A 20,535-nucleotide genomic window follows, 5' to 3' on the forward strand; every position below is an offset into this window, starting at 1 on the left:
CAATATTTTTGCTTACTGTGGTAGAAATGCATAGCCATATGACTACAAAATATTGATTACAATATTGTTCATCTAATTGGACAAGATAAGAAAGCTTCGAAATATGGGATTAGAGTGTACAGGGCACAATGGACAGCCACAAGAGACACAGAAGCTGGGACGAGTCAGAATAACATAAATGGAGATAAGTTGAAGAGCTCAGTCTGACTACACATATGTTTTTTGTGCTTGCTCCAATTTAGGCAAAACATTATACTAAGACAGAATCATGTTCATCAACACCCTCCCTCAGTCCCTCCCGTATAGGCTACAATGCCAAGTTGCGAACACAGGAGCCTTACTTCACCAACAGTAACATGATCTATTAATCATGTAGATCTACTAAAAGAACATGTGGTGTGGTAGCCTCCCCACCTGATTATATCAAGATTAATGTCGACGCCAACTTTGTGGATAGCATTAGCACCACTAGCGTGGGGTTTTCTTTATTAGAAATTCGTACGACCAAGTTATCATCACCTCATGGAATTCTATTGGAAGGTGTACCAGTGTGAATGAAGCTGAGCTGCGGGCTTGCCTCGCTGGGCTTTACATAGGTATCATTCTTCACAACTCTATTATTTTGGAGACTAGTTGTGCTTTTGCAGCTTACTTCTTTGAAAATGAAAAACTTGACATGTCCCTCTTGCCGATCTCAAGGAGGCTTTGAGTATCTCTAGGCTACTCCAGAATTTTAAAATCTCTAAAATTAACCGTCTCGCTAATGAGTTGGCTCACGAGATTGCAAAATATAGCTTTGATAGTAGATCTGAGGGTATTCTTCTCAATAGTTTTCCGCCCGGCGTGGCGAATACTGTAATTAATCATTGTAAAAATCTTGTCATTGATTAATATAAGTGGTGGTTTTTGCTAATGACAACACAACTACAGCGGGGTTTTATGCATTTCACTCCCAAAAAAGTGATAAATTCCAACCTTTGTTCCCTCGAAGTCTGCGCTAAGAACCGTCGTTTAGCCAAGTCCAGTAGACTTCTGCTATTCCAGAATATGCTTCGCATAATTCATCGTTAAATTTTACTCTAAGCTTATGTCTAGAACTAAGTCGTACTTTAGAAAGATCATATTGTTTCAGTTGCGTGTACATGTGTTCTTTTTCGGGCGAAAGGGCATGTCTGCGTGACCTTCCTGCCCCCTCCCCTGAAGTAGAAAGGAAGAGTGCGTATGTACAGTAATCAATAGGCCATATTTACTAACTTAAGAAGGTAACTTCCATATAAATACAACATAATTCTATGTTGAGCTGAGCCTTTTGACAGTGTCCGTGCAAAAGTAGTTTGTATTGTAGGATTTAGAGGCCAAAATACTTATATGAGTTTGGTTGGTTTCAACAGATCATTGCCTAAAAAATGTACGAAAACGTGGATAGATGATAGGGTGATAGCTACCTAACTTCAAACTACTTAATTCACTTGTTAATTTTCTGTCATGCATCAAATTAGTTTCTTGTCAGATTCGTCAGCGCCATGTGTGCATCTGTTCATTTGCATGGCCTTGTAATGCATCAACGTGCAAGAGCTCCACAAAGACTTCACTCATGTCATAAAAGGTTCAACGACTCTTATAACTTCCTCCTAGTCGTCTCTCCGTTCTTAAATAACCCCAACTTCTCAGTTCTATTCCTGAATTACTATGTTGCTTGTATATGTGCTGCATCACTCATTTTCCCCTTGTGTAGAACACAAGCTCGATAAATCTTGGCCGAATCACGACATTGCTTATGCCAAATGGGAGGCAAACCATAGAGGGTGAGCTGCCAGGGTCCTTGGAATGGGTGGCATCAGAAAGCATGTTAAGCCACATATGGTGATCCTTAGCTCTATGCACACCACAATTAGCTCCATCTACCCAGGTCATCAAGCGAGCCTGTGACATGTAGGGGCGAAAGGAACTGGTGAAACTAATCCACAACATTAGTCTAGCTACACAGCATGGTATGGGGCATGTCGTGCGGTGACTTCTTCAACATCTTCGGATTATGTTCCTTTGCTGATAGGGACCCTGCTTAGTGAAGCAAAATTCCTTCTCAGACTTCAAACTTTAATTCTGTGTAATGTTTATTTAAGGCATGCAACAAGGCAGCACATTGGTTGCAGAAAGACTTTGTGGTAATTATTTATTTTGGTGTACGGACTTGACTTCCCTGACTTTGTACAATCTTGTACTTTCTCCATTTCTTTTTAGTCTGCATATAAGGTTTGGTCAAAGTCAAGCTTTGTAATGTTTGACTAACTTTATATTAAAAAATATAAACATTGACAATATGAAATCAACATTATCAGATGCACCACGAAATGTATTTTCATACTATACAATTTTAATATTGTAGATGTTCATATTTTTTTATATAAATTTGATCAAACTTTGTGTAGTTTGACTTTGACCAAATCTTATATGCAGAGCAAAAAGAAATGGAGGGAGTATGTGGTCGACGATCTAGTCGTGCGCACAAGTTACTGGTACACCCCCTAGACAAAATTTTGGCACGATATGGGTATAAAGATGGCTAGTGGAGCTAAGTCCCGCAAGAAAAAAGTCGCAATTTTCATCCGCTGCCGGTGACAAATTGCTAGAACAATTGTCTTGCTCATCCATCGGCCATTGTGGCATGCTCCACTGTGTGAAAGGTCTTCATCTTCCTCGTATTGAGCTTCTTGATTGCCACCTATGAATATGATGTAATGTTCAGCTTCAAGCAAAAGTAGAGGTCACCTATGAATATGATTTAATGTTCAGCTTCAAGCAAAAGTAGAGGCGCATGCTGAGTGGCAGCTGAATCAACGTGTGACTGAGGGAGCCACTCAGGGGAACATACCACTACGCAGTGAGATGGCCGGAGTCCGGCGCTACGTGGAGCTCCTGTCGCGGTGCCGCAGCGAGTCCAAGCAGCCCTTGTTACGTTGGGTCTGCTTCGGCGTAGCATGAAGCTCCACGACGCGCTCATCCGGGCGCTCTCGAGCTCCGGATGGCCGCTCGCCGCGCTCCCGCTCTATGCCCACCTCCTCCGCGCGGGCCTCCTCCCCATCCCGCACACCCCGCACACCCTCCCCTCTCTCCTCAAGTCGCTCGCCCTCTCCCCCGCCGTCCCCGGCGCGCATCGCCTCGCGCTTGCCGTCCACGCCCGCGCTATCAGGCTCGCCCTCACGGGGTTCCTCCTCGTGAACAACGCGCTCATCCGCGCAAGCCTGCTCGGCCGCCTATCCAAGCGCATCTTCTGCTGCGCACCTTCTGCTGCGCACCTTGGCAACACGCTCCTCACGGCGCACGCGAGGGTTGGGCGAGTCGCGGACGCTCGCTCGCTGTTTGACGAAATGCCTGCTAGGGATGGTGTGTCTTGGAGCGCTATGGTGAATGGGTTCGTGCACACACACTGGGTTGGTTGACAAGGGTCGGGAGCTTTTCAATTCCATGGAGAGCGACTGTGGTATTAAACCAAGGATTGAGCATTATGGATGAACGGGATAGCTTGCTTAGTGAGGCCAAAGACATGGTTGAGAAAATGCCCATGAAACCGGATGCCTTAATCTGGGGAGCTCTAATAATGGCTGGTTGTAGGTTTCACAAGAATGTGGAGTTGGCTGGGTGTGTTATAAAGCACAGGATTGAATTGGAGCCAGGCAAAAGTGGTGCTTATGTTATGTACTTTTAGCGATCATATAGTTCTGAACCAAGGATACTGTTTTTTCTTGAAAAAAAAAAGCAATACTATGTATATTAACCTTGCCCACGGATTTAGCTGGAAAAAATCATTAAACACAATAAAAATGCCTACACGATTATGGCACTACTAGCAAGAAATGAACCACGGACGGTCGTTTCATGTTGAACCATTGTTCAGAGAACCTTTGTGTCAACGTGGGCGCAAAACATTTGGGCGACATCATACCAGGAGAGCAGTGCCCTTGTGATCTTATTTTGCTTTTGTAAAAACAAATCTATACTCCTTTTTTGAAACATAACTCTAAACTCCTTAATTAATGGATGGGGCAAATATCTGGCCTCTGTTTCAAAAAAAAAAAAAACGCAACCATAGAACAAAATGCAGATGCCAAGTTACAGTAAACTAGACTGCAGTGGCCAGGTTATGGCTGCGAACTAGTACAATACATTATCATCCTCTTAACAAACAAAGCAAAGAACCATACAAACTGGCGGATGGCAGGACTACTAAAAAGGAGACCTGAGTTCTTCTTTGGAGGGATATCTCGGTGGGCTAGCTTAGAGTAGTCGGTAGTGTGTTTGGTGGACGCTGTTAGAATATATATAGTTGTAATCTCAACCTCTTCCCTTATCTTGTATTCTACTCAAACTCTTGTATATTTCCTTGTACGCCAAGGCAAGGGCTGCGGCCACATCAATAAAAACTCCCACGCGGCTCCCTCGAGGGAGTAGGCAACGCTTGATATCTTTCATGGTAATTAGAGCCACCTCTTCTCATACATCTAGCCACAAACCAAAACCCTAGAAACCACATACCATCGTCTTCATGGCTTCCTCTGCCGGCGTCGCTCTCAACCTCGGATCGCCGCCGTCTGAGAAGCTCGCAAGAGGAAACTTCATCCTCTGGAAGACGCAGGTCCTCCCAGCCCTGCAAGGTGCGCAGGTAACGGGGCTCCTGGACAACACCGACGCCGCTCCGCCCAGGATGGTGGAGATCACGAAGGCGGACAAGACCACGACCCTAGAGCCGAACCCCCTGTACGGACCCTGGATCGCCAAAGACCAGCAGGTTCTGTCATACCTTCTCAATTCCATGTCTCCAGAAATTCTTGCACAGGTCGTTGGGAAAGATTCCACCTTTGAGCTCTGGACAACGGTGACAAATCTCTTCGCCTCACAATCTCAGTCTCGGATTACTAATATGAGAATTGCCATCACCAATACCAAGAAGGGCACCATGTCAAGATCGGCGCATATGGTGAAGATGAAGAGCCTTGGGGATGAACTAGCTGCTGCCGGTCATCCCGTCTCTGATCCGGAGATGGTGGACTACATTCTGGCAGGACTGGACCGCGACTACGACTCCGTGGTGGCGGCGATCGGTGCTGTCAAAAATACCATCACCGCCGACGATCTCTTTGCTCAAATCTCTGCCTTTGATCAAAGGATGGAGATGCTAGGCGACTCGTCTTCAGGCGGGTTCCACTCATCTGCTAACGCGGTCTACAGAGGCCGTGGCCAGTCCCGTGGCAGATCTCGCGAGCGAGGAGGAAGGGGGCGTGGCCGTGGTGATCGCGGTGACCGCCAGTCCTCTTCCTCCAATGGAGGTGGCGGCTTCAGAGGTCGCCCTTGACAGCAACAGCAACAACAGGTTCGTGAGCAGCAGCATGATTATCCTGAATGTCAGATATGCTACAAACACCATCCAGGAGGTGCACGAGTTTGCTGGTGGTGCTATGAAGAAAACGACCTAGAAGAAAAGGAGGCGCATGCAGTCTCCTATGGCGTGGACACCAACTAGTACGCCGACAGTGCAACAACAAACCACATCACAGGTGAACTTGACAAGTTGACGATGCAGGAGAAGTACAATGGAGGCGACCAAATTCGCACGGCAAGCGGTGCTGGTATGGATATCACACACATTGGTAGTTCAATTGTTTAAAACCCCGTGAAAAAATTACACTTGACCAATGTCTTGCATGTTCCACAAACATCCAAAAATCTTGTTTCCGTTCATCAATTCACCCTTGATAACAATGTTATTATTGAATTCTATCCTTATTTTTTCCTGGTTAAGGACTTGAGAACAAGGAGAATCATTCTTAGAGGACGATGCGTGGGAGGCCTCTACCCACTCATATCATCATCATCTTCATGGTCCAATAAACAAGCAAATATTGTCACCAAGCTATCATCATCAAGGTGGCATAGTCGCTTGGGTCATCCATCTTCAGTCATAGTTAGATATGTTCTTAGCAAAAATAAACTCTCTTATGAGCCTAGTGTTGAGTCAGTTTGTGATCCGTGTCAACAAGCAAAAAGTCATCAATTACCTTACCCAATTTCTACTAGTGTGTCTACTGCCCCTCTACAACTTATCTTTTCAGATGTATGGGGGCCAGCTCCTACTTCAGTTGGTAGATTTTCCTATTATGTAAGTTTCATTGATGACTATAGTAAATTTACTTGGATTTACTTATTGAAGAAACAATCTGATGTATTCCAAGTTTTTATCAATTTCCAAAATCTTGTTGAACGCAAACTGAACTCCAAAATTATTGCTATGCAAAGTGACTGGGGTGGTGAGTATGAAAAATTAAACTCTTTCTTCCAAAAGCTTGGCATATCACATCATATCTCTTGTCCTCATGCTCACCAACAAAATGGATCCGCTGAAAGAAAGCAACGTCACATAGTTGATATGGGGCTTGCATTGCTAGCAAATGCTTTCATGCCACTTAAATTTTGGGATGAAGTATTCTTAACTGCCACATATCTTATCAACTTGCTTCCAAGTAAAGTCATCAAATTTGAAACACCCATTACACGACTCCTTGGTGTCACACCCAACTACACATCTCTTCGCGTTTTTGGCTGTGCTTGTTGGCCCAACCTTAGACCCTATAACACACTCAAACTCGCTTTCCGCTCAAAAAGGTGTGTCTTCTTAGGCTATAGCCCCATGCATAAAGGGGTCAAGTGCCTTGATGTTCCTACTGGTCAGGTATATATATCCAGAGATGTTGTATTTGATGAGTCCATGTTTCCCTTTGCATCCCTTAATCCTAATGCCCGTGCACTTCTCCGCAAGGAAATTCTTCTTTTTCCTTCACATCTTCGGTCTTTTGATCATGGGGGCGACAATTGTACTAATCAATGTGATGATGTTCCTGCTGGTACTGGTTTTCCTCTTATGCATGTGCAAGTTGAAAGTGCAACTATCCCTAGGTGGTTTTGGTAATTCATAACAACATATAGCTCATTGAGCTAATGCTATTCCAAGATGACTATTTCAGGAAAGCTCAATGATTGGCATGGCATGGATGTGAAAGTGGAACCCTCAAAATGCTAAGGACAAAGGATTGGCTCAAGCTCAAAAGCTCAAGACTCTTCATTTTATATTTTAGTGATCCAAGATCACATTGAGTCTTTAGGAAAAGCCAATACTATCAAGGAGGGATGAGGTGTTGCTTAATGAGTCTCTTGCTTCATGTGCTTAGTGATATGCTCCAAAACCCTCAACTACTTTCCCATATCCACACATGACCTAAACCCTAAGCCAAACTCGGTCCTACCGATTCTTTCTATCCGGCGCCACCGAGTTTCACTTGTCATAAGCCACTGCCAAACCCTAGCAATTCGGTTCTACCGATAGGGATCTCGGTCTCACCGAGATGGGATTGCAAACTCTCTGTTTCCCTTTCGTAACTTTTTGGTCTCACCGAAAGAGCGAATCGGTCCCACCGAGATTGCAGTGTAAACTCTCTATTTCATTTTTGTAACTTTTCGGTCTCACCGAAAGAGCAAATCGGTCCCACCGAGTTTACCTGACCAACTCTCTGGTTAGCTTATTACCAAACTCGGTCTCACCGAGTTTGTGTAATCGGTCTCACCGAGATTACGTTATGCCCAAACCCTAACCATATCGGTCCTACCGAGTTGCATGTCAGTCCCACCGAAAATCTCTAACGGTCACTAGGTTTACCTTTTCGGTCCGACCGAGTTTGTTGATTCGGTCCCATTGAGATTGGAAAACTGTGTGTAATGGTTGGATTTTGTGTGTAGGCTATATATACCCCTCCACCTCTTCTTCATTCGTGGAGAGAGCCATCAGAACACATACACAATTCCAACTCATATGTTCTGAGAGAGAACCACCTACTCATGTGTTGAGACCAAGATATTCCATTCCTACCATATGAATCTTGATCTCTAGCCTTCCCCAAGTTGCTTTCCACTCAAATCTTCTTTCCACAAAATCCAAATCCTATGAGAGAGAGTTGAGTGTTGGGGAGACTATCATTTGAAGCACAAGAGCAAGGAGTTCATCATCAACACACCATTTGTTACTTCTTGGAGAGTGGTGTCTCCTAGATTGGCTAGGTGTCACTTGGGAGCCTCCTACAAGATTGTGGAGTTGAACCAAGGAGTTTGTAAGGGCAAGGAGATCGCCTACTTCGTGAAGATCTACCGCTAGTGAGGCAAGTCCTTCGTGGGCGATGGCCATGGTGGGATAGACAAGGTTGCTACTTCGTGGACCCTTCGTGGGTGGAGCCCTCCGTGGACTCGCGCGACCATTACCCTTCGTGGGTTGAAGTCTCCATCAACGTGGATGTAGGATAGCACCACCTATCCGAACCACGGGAAAAACATCCATGTCTCTAATTGCGTTTGAATTCTCCAAACCCTTCCCTTTACATTCTTGCAAGTTGCATGCTTTACTTTCCGCTGCCAATATACTCTTTGCATGCTTGCTTGAATTGTGTGATGATTGCTTGACTTGTCCTACAATAGCTAAAATCTGCCAAGAACTAAAATTGGGAAAAGGTTAAGTTTTTATTTGGTCAAGTAGTCTAATCACCCCCCTCTAGACATACTTTCGATCCTACAAGTGGTATCAGAGCTTTGGTCTCCATTTGCTTTGATCTCCATAGCTTTTGGTGGTCATAGCCTTGGTTTCACAACCTAGGAGAGTATGGCGTCTAGCGAGGGAAATTATCACCGTAGAGGTCCTTACTTTGATGGTACTAATTTTGCTAGTTGGAAGCATAAAATGAAAATGCATATTCTTGGACATAACCCCGCCGTTTGGGCTACTGTGTGTGTTGGTTTGCAAGGTGACTTCTTTGATGGGAAAGAACCAAACCGTGAAGCTACCGCGGATGAGTTGAAGACGTTGCAATACAATGCTCAAGCTTGTGATATTCTCTTCAACGGATTGTGCCCCGAAGAATTCAACAAAATCAGCCGTCTTGAGAATGCAAAGGAAATTTGGGACACTTTGATTGATATGCACGAAGGTACCGACTCCGTCAAGGAATCCAAGTTGGATGTGCTTCAAAGTCAACTTGACAAGTTCAAAATGAAGGATGGTGAAGGTGTCGCTGAAATGTACTCTAGGCTTGCTCTCATCACAAATGAGATTGCCGGCTTAGGAAGTGAAGAGATGACCGATAGATTCATCATCAAGAAGATTCTAAGAGCCTTGGATGGAAAATATGATACCGTGTGCACATTGATCCAAATGATGCCCAATTACAAAGATCTCAAGCCAACGGAGGTGATTGGAAGAATTGTTGCTCATGAGATGTCACTTAAGGATAAAGAGGAACTTCACAACAAATCAAGTGGTGCCTACAAAGCCTCATGTGAAGCCCCTACATCATCAAGTGAGAAACAAAACTTCAATGAAGAATTGAGCTTAATGGTGAAGAACTTCAACAAGTTCTACAAGAGTAGAAGCAAAGATAGAAGCTTCAAGTCAAGGTCCTACAATGACAAAAGATCTTCTAGTCGAGAGCGAAACTACTACAGTTGTGGAAGACCCGGACACTATTCCAATGTGTGTACGGCTCCCTACAAGAGAAGAGAAGATTCTCCAAAAAGAAGAAGTAAAGAATCACCACCAAGAGAGAGAAGGAGTAGAGATGATCGTTATGAACGAAGATACTCACGGAGAAGCAAGGATTCGGAAAGGAAGGAAAAATCATCAAGGAGCTACACAAAACGAAGATATCAAGCTCATGTTGGTGAATGGGTATCCGGCTCCGACTCCGACAGACACTCCGAGAGAAGTTATCACTCCGACTCCGAAGATACTCAAGATGAAGGTGTTGCCGGTCTAGCACTTGTGTCAACCAACTCCTACGACATATTTGACTCACCAAATGAAGGAATTGGAAGATGCTTCATGGCCAAAGGTCCTAAGGTAACACACCCCGAGTATGTTGATTTCAATAGTGATGAAGATGACTTGTTAGGTGATGATTTGCTTGTTGACAACTCTAGTGATGAATACTATGATGAAATGTCAATTAATCATGCTAATCAAGATAAAACGAATGACAATCATAAGGAGAAGATTGAGGCTCTAACTAAAGAACTAAACACTCTTAAGTTAGCTCATGAAACTATCTTCGAAGATCATTGAGAACTTTTAAGAGCTCATGAGAAATTACGCTTTGAAAAGCTCAGTCTTGAGCAAGAGCATGAGTTCTTAAAAGCAATCAATGATGATCTCCGCAAGAAAAGTTCTTCTTACATTGCCAAGCGTTTACTCTTATCCACTTACATGCCTCAAGTCAAGTCTAGTAACAAGAACAAGAAAGATTCTTCCTCTAGCAGTAACAATGATCATGCTAAATCCAATATTGTTGCTTCTAGTAGTTCTCTTGATTCCACTAATGATTCTCTTAGCCAAGTTACACTTGAGCAAGAAAATAGCTTATTGAAGGGAATTATAGAGAAAGGAGTGTACAAAAGCCTTGCCGGGAGTAAGCAATTCGAGGAAATTGTGCGCAAGCAAGGAATGCACCGGAAGAATCAAGGTGTTGGTTTTGAATGAAAGTTCAATGCCAATGGAGTTGAGTGGGAAGAAGATCAATACCCCAAGACAAAGTTTGTTCCTCAACAAGAGAAGTATGATACTTCTTTCAAGGGTACACAAGCTCAAGATGATCTTCCACCACAAGACTACAAGCAAAAAAGGCAAGGACAAGCTTCAAGAGGAAATTGATGCATTTGAAGAAGCTCCTAAGACCTTAGTCAAGTGGATTCCCAAGACTACTTCAAGTTCCACTTCATCAAGTACGACTACAACTCCAAGGATTCCCATCAAGATGGTGTGGATCCAAAAGAAGAAGAACTAGAGAGTTCTTGAGGGTGACTCCGCCAACATACTTCACTCTTATCATTTTGGCAAGAACAAGTGCAATCAACTTCCACATCTTGCACTAGTTCAAGGAGTCACAAACCCTCTTGTTGGTAAGACAAGGGACAAGGTAACCTAAAAGTTTTCATGGACATCATCTTGTGTGTGCATCACTCTATGTCTATGGATATCCTTGTTTGTTCCTTGTGGGACTAACCCATGTAGGTATTGAAAGTGCAATTCACTCAAATGGATAGCTCCAAGTGATCTACATCAACATTGAGCATCCACATCTTCAACATCTACATGAAGTCATCATCGATAAAGCCCGAGGTTAGTTCATCCCTCTAAGGGGGGATATCACATCTAGGGGGAGCTTTACTCTAAGACTTGAGCTAAAGCAACTCTAAAGATGTGAACACAACAATGCTTTATGTAAAAGTGGTAACCCCACTTGAGCTTAAACGATGAGTATGACCTATGATCAAGTGTTCTCACTTGACTCCTAAGTCAATATACTCATATATAGATGACCTTGTCATCGCAAATTGCTTGATAGATGCTAGAATTGGTTGTGCATGCCTTGTCACATATTTCATTTGCCATCTTATTGTGTGAGCATGCTGGTTGCATATTTTACTCATTCGAGGACATCCACTTGTTGTTTTGATTGTTTGGTTTTATTTCCTTTTGCCAAGTGGATGGACAAGAATGCCTAAGAACCTCCTCTAGCTATCTATGCTTTTCTCGTCTCAAACTCTATTCATGCTACATCACAAAATTCGATCAAGTCAGATTCGAACCACTCTGTGTGAGGAGCGCTCGGAGTCCCCGATTCGTCATAGACTTAAACTTCCAAAACCTCTTTATGATTCTCGGTCTAACCGATACCCCACTTTCGGTCCTACCGAGATTATTAAGTTGATCTAGGTTTTCGATCTCGGTGCAACCGATTTGAACCATTCGGTCACACCGAGTTGCAACAACTGTATACAGTTTTGCATCTCGGTGCCACCGAGTTGTTCCACTCGGTCACACCGACAAGGTCGGGCTATATATAGTCACGGGCAAAAATTTGGAAATTTCTCCGAACCCCTTCGCCCGCGCGATAGCCTGCTCTGCCAACTTGGTCTCCGGATCGTCTCCTCGCCGCCAGCCGCCTCTAGTCGCTGGTCTCCGTCACCGTCAACGGAAATTCAACCCCGCCGTTGCCGCCGTAGCGAGTCTCCACCGAACTAGGGTATGGACTCGATCTTTGTGCTATTCCCCAATCCGATTCTTAGCACATTGTGATCATCATGATTCTTGCCACGTTTGTTAAACTTCTATCTAGTCAATGAACTCGTAGATTAGGTTTAGTTCGAAAATTTTAGGGTTAGGTTTCCGCCGAAACCATCTCGGACCCACCGAGTTGAAAAACTCGGTCCCACCGATTTGGCTTATGCCATTGCACAAGTGAGGCTCGGTCTGACCGAGAATTACTTATCGGTGTGACCGATTTTGGAACTCTGTGAAACCCTAGCAGTCTCGGTGCCACCGAACTATGACTCAGTCTGACCGAGTTCACTAGTTTAGGTGCCAAAACTGCTTCGATATCACCGAGTTTAGAAATCGGTAGATCCGAGATGCTTTCAGTGGGAAACTAAAACTAAGTTTTTGAATTATTCTTTTGCAAAAATCTCTGCATTTCGTGATGCTTATCCACTCTATCTCATCTATAACCTATTCACAGGGTCAGCAGTCAGAGTTTGCATCATGTCAGACCAAAGTGATAGCCAAAACTTGTCAGAGCAGCTCCAGGATGACATGCAGGAGAGGAGAGGCAAGACTACAACTGATGCCTTTGCCAGAGTGCCACGGGGTCCGAGGTCGTCTGCAGTGCCAGTTGCTTACCCCAGAGCCACCACGTCTGCACCAGCTACAGCCTCAGTTCCACCAGCTCCAGCGTCCACTTCAGCCTCGACTCCGACCACGTCTATAGAAGGCTTCGTCCTTGGAGTGCTCCGGACTCCACCACCAACTGAAGATCAAGCCTGAGTGTCGACTTAGCAGTATGCATTTTCTAGGAACTTTTTGGTAACTTGTTGCCAAAGGGGGAGAAAATGTATAGATCATAGGCTTCGAGAGAGAGAGTGTTGCTTTTATTCTCTCTTGTTTTATTTGGTGGTTTTTCGAACTTTGTTTGCTTTTGTGTGAGAGATACTATGTCATTGCTCGTGAGACATTGATGATCATGTGTTTGATCATAAGCTACACTTAATGTTTGCTTAATATTATCATCTTATCTATCTTATGTGATCATTCACTATTCTTGGTGATGAGTGCATGTATTTCATTCTTATCATTTTAAGCGCTCCACCAAGATGTATGTGACATGGAAGAGTAACCCATGACTCTAACTCTTTGTGCATTTGCAGTCCAAAGCAAATTTTAAATATGCACAAATTTAGGGGGAGCTCTTACTTGTCACATACTTCTCAAAGCGACGATATATTTCATGCTTATTATCATTTGTTGAAGCTTTGATCTATATGTTGTCATCAATTACCAAAAAGGGGGAGATTGAAAGTGCAACTATCCCTAGGTGGTTTTGGTAATTCATAACAACATATAGCTCATTGAGCTAATGCTATTCCAAGATGACTATTTCAGGAAAGCTCAATGATTGGCATGGCATGGATGTGAAAGTGGAACCCTCAAAATGCTAAGGACAAAGGATTGGCTCAAGCTCAAAAGCTCAAGACTCTTCATTTTATATTTTAGTGATCCAAGATCACATTGAGTCTTTAGGAAAAGCCAATACTATCAAGGAGGGATGAGGTGTTGCTTAATGAGCCTCTTGCTTCATGTGCTTAGTGATATGCTCCAAAACCCTCAACTACTTTCCCATATCCACACATGACCTAAACCCTAAGCCAAACTCGGTCCTACCGATTCTTTCTATCCGGCGCCACCGAGTTTCACTTGTCATAAGCCACTGCCAAATCCTAGCAATTCGGTTCTACCGATAGGGATCTCGGTCTCACCGAGATGGGATTGCAAACTCTCTGTTTCCCTTTCGTAACTTTTCGGTCTCACCGAAAGAGCGAATCGGTCCCACCGAGATTGCAGTGTAAACTCTCTGTTTCCTTTTTGTAACTTTTCGGTCTCACCGAAAGAGCAAATCGGTCCCACCGGGTTTACCTGGCCAACTCTCTGGTTAGCTTATTACCAAACTCGGTCTCACCGAGTTTGTGTAATCGGTCTCACCGAGATTACGTTATGCCAAACCCTAACCATGTCGGTCCTACCGAGTTGCATGTCAGTCCCACCGAAAATCTCTAACAGTCACTAGCTTTACCTTTTCGGTCCGACCGAGTTTGTTGATTCGGTCCCATCGAGATTGGAAAACTGTGTGTAACGGTTGGATTTTGTGTGGAGGCTATATATACCCCTCCACCTCCTCTTCATTGTTGGAGAGAGTCATCAGAACACATACACAATTCCAACTCATATGTTGTGAGAGAGAACCACCTACTCATGTGTTGAGACCAAGATATTCCATTCCTACCATATGAATCTTGATCTCTAGCCTTCCCCAAGTTGCTTTCCACTCAAATCTTCTTTCCACAAAATCCAAATCCTATGAGAGAGAGTTGAGTGTTGGGGAGACTATCATTTGAAGCACAAGAGCAAGGAGTTCATCATCAACACACCATTTGTTACTTCTTGGAGAGTGGTGTCTCCTAGATTGGCTAGGTGTCACTTGGGAGCCTCCGACAAGATTGTGGAGTTGAACCAAGGAGTTTGTAAGGGCAAGGAGATCGCCTACTTCGTGAAGATCTACCGCTAGTGAGGCAAGTCCTTCGTGGGTGATGGCCATGGTGGGATAGACAAGGTTGCTACTTCGTGGACCCTTCGTGGGTGGAGCCCTTCGTGGACTCGCGCGACCGTTACCCTTCGTGGGTTGAAGTCTCCATCAACGTGGATGTAGGATAGCACCACCTATCCGAACCACGGGAAAAACATCCGTGTCTCCAATTGCGTTTGAATTCTCCAAACCCTTCCCTTTACATTCTTGCAAGTTGCATGCTTTACTTTCCGCTGCCAATATACTCTTTGCATGCTTGCTTGAATTGTGTGATGATTGCTTGACTTGTCCTACAATAGCTAAAATCTGCCAAGAACTAAAATTGGGAAAAGGTTAAGTTTTTATTTGGTCAAGTAGTCTAATCACCCCCTTCTAGACATACTTTCGATCCTACACAAGTCCCTGGAGAAAACGGTGCTCAAAATGATCAAAATCTCGAAAATATGGCTGAATTTGACCCAATATTGCATGTTGAGGAAGAAGATGAACCTGGCACAAATGATGAAGGAGATCCAGCGGCGTCTGGCACCCCTGCACGCGCGCAGTCCTCAGATCACGCGAGCGCATCCTCCTCGGATCGCGCTCCTGTCGGGTCCAGTCCTGGATCCAGGGAGGGCCACTTGTCGTGGTTCTAAGCCTGACAGTAGAGTGGGGGGTAGGTATGGAGAGGCAAGGTCCTAGCTATGGAGAGGTTGTAAACACCAGGGATGTACGAGTTCAGGCCCTTCTCGGAGGAAGTAACAGCCCTACATCTCGGAGCCCGGAGGCGGTCGAGTGGATTATGAGTATATGAGTTACAAGGTGCCGAACCCCTCTGCCTGTGGAGGGGGGTGGCTTATATAGAGTGCGCCAGGACCCCAGCCAGCCCACGTAGGAGAGGGTTTAAGGTGAGTTAAGTCTGGGGCGTTACTGGTAACGCCCCACATAAAGTGCCTTTACTATCATAAAGTCTACTTGATTACAGGCCGTTGCAGTGCAGAGTGCCTCTTGACCTTCTGGTGGTCGAGTGAGTCTTCGTGGTCGAGTCCTTCAAGACAGTCGAGTGTGTCCCTTGTTGGTCGACTGGAAGGCGACTTCTTCTAAGGGTGTCCTTGGGTAAGGTACTTAGATCAGGTCCATGACCCTACCCTAGGTACATAACCCCATCATTAGCCCCCGAATGGATTGAGGCTTCGAGTGAGGAAGGAGTGGATGTCGTTTCCGATTAACCTTTGCGCTCTGGTCGTGCGTTGTCCTGGACCAAAGAATCTCTTCGTCGACAGTGAGCAACTTGTCTTCAGTCGACTCGATCCATTCTATTCTTGCGTCGAGTGGTCTTTCGGGCTTCGACGATCTCCGAGCGACGGATCGCTGGAAACCCCGTGCCTGACAGACTGATCCGCTGTTCGCGGATTCCGCGGGATGCGAAATTTGGGGACGCGCGCGAAGTGGAGCGGACCGCGGCGTTCGGATGGGACGGGACATAGACGCCTCGATCTCCGCGCCGCTTTTTTCGCCACGTATCCCGTCTGCATAACTGTTCTTGATATGATTAGATCGACCGGGCCCACCTGTCATCCACTCGGAAGGGACCTTATAAATGCGCCCGGCGAGGATTTCTGTACTGCGCCTCAGTCATTCTCTCTCTCTCTCCGCTCCCTTCGTCCCCGTCCAGCGCGCTCGCTCTCGCCCCCGCACAACTTCCCCACGCGCATCTCGCCGGCAACCATGGCCAAGGAGAAGACGGCGGCGCTGGAACGTGCGAAGAAGGCGTCGGCGACGGAGAAGGCAAAGGGGAGATCCACCAGCCGCGGCGGGTCCTCGTCCAGATCCCGCCTGCCGAAGGGCTGGGTCCAAGGAGACTGGATCCAGTCGACCATCACCGAGAATGACCTCCTCGACATGGACATTGAGGGCTTGATTCCTCATGGAGCTGCGAGGCTTCCGGGGAAGGAGTGGCAGCCCCAGCCAGAAGAGGGTGAGTGTGTGCTCTTGGCCACCCATGTTGATCGTGGATTTTCCTTGCCGCCGAGTGTTTTCTTCCGTGGCTTCTTGAATTTCTTTGGAGCGCAGCTCCACCACTTTACCCCAAACTCTATTGCCTATCTTGCCGCGTTCGTGTCCATGTGTGAGGGTTTCCTGGGCTGTCGACCGCACTGGGGTTTGTTCAAGCATATATTCACGTGTCGATCTCAGACCGTGAAGAAGGCGAGCCCAGGTGATGAGAGAACCCGAGTCGTCCAAATGTGTGGGGGTCTGGGGATCCAGGTGAGGAATAAGAGCACCTTCCCGCCCATGACCTTTCCCGAGTCTGTCAGAGGCTGGCAGTCGACTTGGTTCTACTGCCAGGTCCAGTCGACGCCAGGGCAGTCGAGTGGACTCCCTCCGTTTACCATGGACCGAGTGAACAAGCCCTCCCCTCTGAAGCTGATTCCGGAGGAGAAAGCTGACGTGAAGATGTTGATGGAGCGCGTGGTGCAGTTGGTTCGGGAGGGAGTGACGGGCATGGACCTCCTGGAGGTCTTCCTCAGGCGTCGCATCCAGCCCCTTCAGTTCCGGAGCCACTGCATGTGGTTGTACCGCGGGACCGAAGATGAGACTAGAGTCCATCCAGAAGCAGTCGACGACGTCACTCTGGAAAGATGGATGGTAGCCGTTACCGGAAACAAGGATAACCCACGCGGAGCCAGAAGGATTCCTCCACTCGACCACAACAGCGATCCAAACAAGGTACACTTGCCCTGCTCTCCACTGCGCTCTTGTCGCATTCATTTCTGTTTACCCTGCCGACTGGTCGACTGATCCTTGTCTGGACATCTGCTAGGCCCTCACCGAGCTGTACTCGATGCCCAATGGGGCACAAGCTTCGACTGAGGAGGGCGAGGCGAGCGGGGGCGAGAGCCAGGAAGAGGAGGAATGGGACTCGGATGTTGCAGAGGATGATGACGACGATGATGATGATGACGGTGATGAAGATGACGTCGAGGACGAGGAAGAAGAGGAGGAGGAGGTCGTACCACCGCGCTCAGAAAGGCGGTCGAAGCTTGTCCACAACCCTTCGACTGAACATGGCAAGGGGGTTGCGACCGCTGTTCAGTCGACCAAGCGCCCTCGGACCACCTCTCCGGTGCTGACTGAAAAGGCGCCGAAGCAGCCCAGGGCGGCCCCGTCGAAGACGATCAAGCTCCTACCGAAGATGAAGGTGTCCATCCCCACCATATCAGGGTAATCGTGCTGCTTGAATCTTCTTATTTTGTGTGGACTTTGTCTCTGGTCGACGCTGAAGTTAGTCGACTGACCCTTTGGAGTTGCAGTGCTGCTACTTCTGAAACCTCAGCCCGGGCTGATGACCACGAGATGGAGGACGCAGCAACTTCGAACCCAGGTACTGTATTCTTAACGCCGTTCTTAGTCGACTGACTCGCGATCTCTGATCTTGATGTCGACTGACTCGTGATCTCTGATCCCGATTCTTCTCCGTAGCTCCACCCAATACTGTTATCAATCTCCCTGATGATGATGAGGATGAAGAGCCGCTGAAGCGCAGGAGGAGTCGGAAAGCGTCCGCCAGTAAGGTGCCTCAGGATGTGACGGCGCCTGAGATTCTGACTGTGGAGGAAGAGAACACCACTCGACACACGGTGTCCTTCGCAGATCCATTGACGAGTGCTCAGCAGCCCTCCCTCTTCACGACGCACCACGTCCCAGAGGACCAAGCTGGCGCAGCGAAGGAGGCGATACGCCAGGCGGGAATCATGATGGAGCAGCTGAAGACCATCCGGGATGCGAGCCAGGCGGCTTATGACGCCAGTTCTGCCCTCCAAAGCAATGTCCAGGTCAGTCGACCACTGTTTGTTCTGTTGGATATGCTACCAAAAACTTTTCCTTTCCGGAATTTATAGTAGTCACCCACTGGGTGTGTCGAATAAACTCCGTGTTAGCGGGGGCACGCTGAGTGCACCCGCTGGGTGTAGTCCCCAAGGCTAAGGTCGACTGCTGGCAGTCGGCCTTAGGCTTTATGATGTCAATTTTTCTGTCAGTCGACTATGTCGACTGGATTTCACAAACCGGTGGGGGCACGCTGAGTGCACCCACTGGGTGTAGTCCCCGAGACTGTGGTCGACTGCTTGCAGTTGATCACAGTCTTAAAGAATACATCTCGTTTTTTTTTGAGGTCGACTGGTCGACTTTGTCTTCAACAGGATTAGTGGGGGCACGCTGAGTGCACCCACTGGGTGTAGTCCCCGAGACTACGGTCGAATGCTTGTATTCGGCTGTAGTCTTAGAATCGTGTGTTTTTTCCTTTTTCACTCGGAAGTGAATTATATTTGACATTTAGTCGATTGGTTCTTCGCAGAACTCCTGTGATCTTGTGGCTCGCTACTCTGAGCTGGAAAACAAGCACACTCAACTCGAGCTGAGCTTGAAGCTGGTTCAAGAGAAGCTGACGAAGGCAAAGGAGGAGACCGAAGGTATGTTTGGTGAGACCTTGACGACTGCTTTTCCCCTTGCTTGTTTCAAAATCTGACCTTGTTGTAACTCGCAGGTAAGATAAGGGAGGCCCAACAGAAGAAATACCTCGAACTCGCTGAGAAGATCAAGCTTGCTGACGAGAAGTTAGCTTCAGTCACCAAGCTTGAACAAGACAATACCAATCTGAAACCTGCCCTTGGGATCGCCAACAAGGAGGTCAGTCGACTAAAAACTGATAAAGCTGCCCTGACCGACCAAGTCAGCAAATTGACTGGAAAGAAAACTGATCTGGAGGCCTTCCTGAGTAGTCTTGCCAAGAAGCTGTTTCTTATGCTTGAAGGTAAACCTCTATGCTTGGCAAACATTTCCAATTGTGGTTTTTCCATTCGACCATCCCCTTGACTTAGTGATCATCCTTGCAGAATTTTGTCAAAACTTTGAAGAAGAAACTAGCCAGCTGGAGCCAAACCTCGACCCCGTCAATTCCCCGGTGAACGACGAAGTTGCCATGGATGTTTTCCGACTGGAGTCTCGTGTCGCAGCTGTCGTGGACTATCTCGCAAGGCTGAAGGCCGCCACATCTCGCATCGACTCGACGCTCTGGCCTGAGGAGACACTTCAGAATGACCTTGAGTCGCTGATGGCCCGCTTGAACACGATCCCTGGTCGAGTGCAGGAATGGAAGAAGTCCTCGGCTCGGTGTGGTGCGGATGTTGCTCTGTGTCTGGCCCGAGTCCACTGTAAGATGCGCGAGAAGAGAAGCTGGCGGCTCTTCGGGTGGCCAACACCAAGAAGCACGACTTCAGGTCCTTTATGGAAACTTTCCTTGCAGCTGCCACTCGGATCGCCGACGGAATTGACCTTGATGAATTCGTTGCTCCTTCCAGCCCTCCACAGGAGGGGTAAAAAACTTCTTCTGGCTCGACGCTTTAAATTTGCCTCGGTATGCCGAGTGGAATTGTAACCGATAAACCTTAACAGGCTTAACGCCTGAGCACTCTCGGTTCCTTTAGATATCGGTTCAAACTTGAATTTGGTGCTTGAATACGATTGCCTTTGGCTCGAAATGTCTTTTGCAGGTTCAAAGCAAGGCGCCTTTACTGCGATCGACTTATTCTTCAGTCCACTTAGGCGAGCACTGGGCTGCAGCTAAGCCCCCGAGTGAGAGGTTTACTCTTCACTCGGCAGGATTTTGATAACTTAGGCGAGTGCTTGGACTGTAGCTAAGCCCCCGAGTGAGAAGGTTGCTCTTCACTCGGTAGGATTTTTATAACTTAGGCGAGCATAGGGCTGCAGCTAAGCCTCCGAGTGAAAGTCCGGCTTACCACTCAGTAGGATTTTGATAACTTAGGCGAGTGCTTGG

Source organism: Triticum dicoccoides, chromosome 1A (genome assembly GCF_002162155.2).
Source record: "Triticum dicoccoides isolate Atlit2015 ecotype Zavitan chromosome 1A, WEW_v2.0, whole genome shotgun sequence".
Lineage (NCBI taxonomy): Eukaryota > Viridiplantae > Streptophyta > Magnoliopsida > Poales > Poaceae > Triticum > Triticum dicoccoides.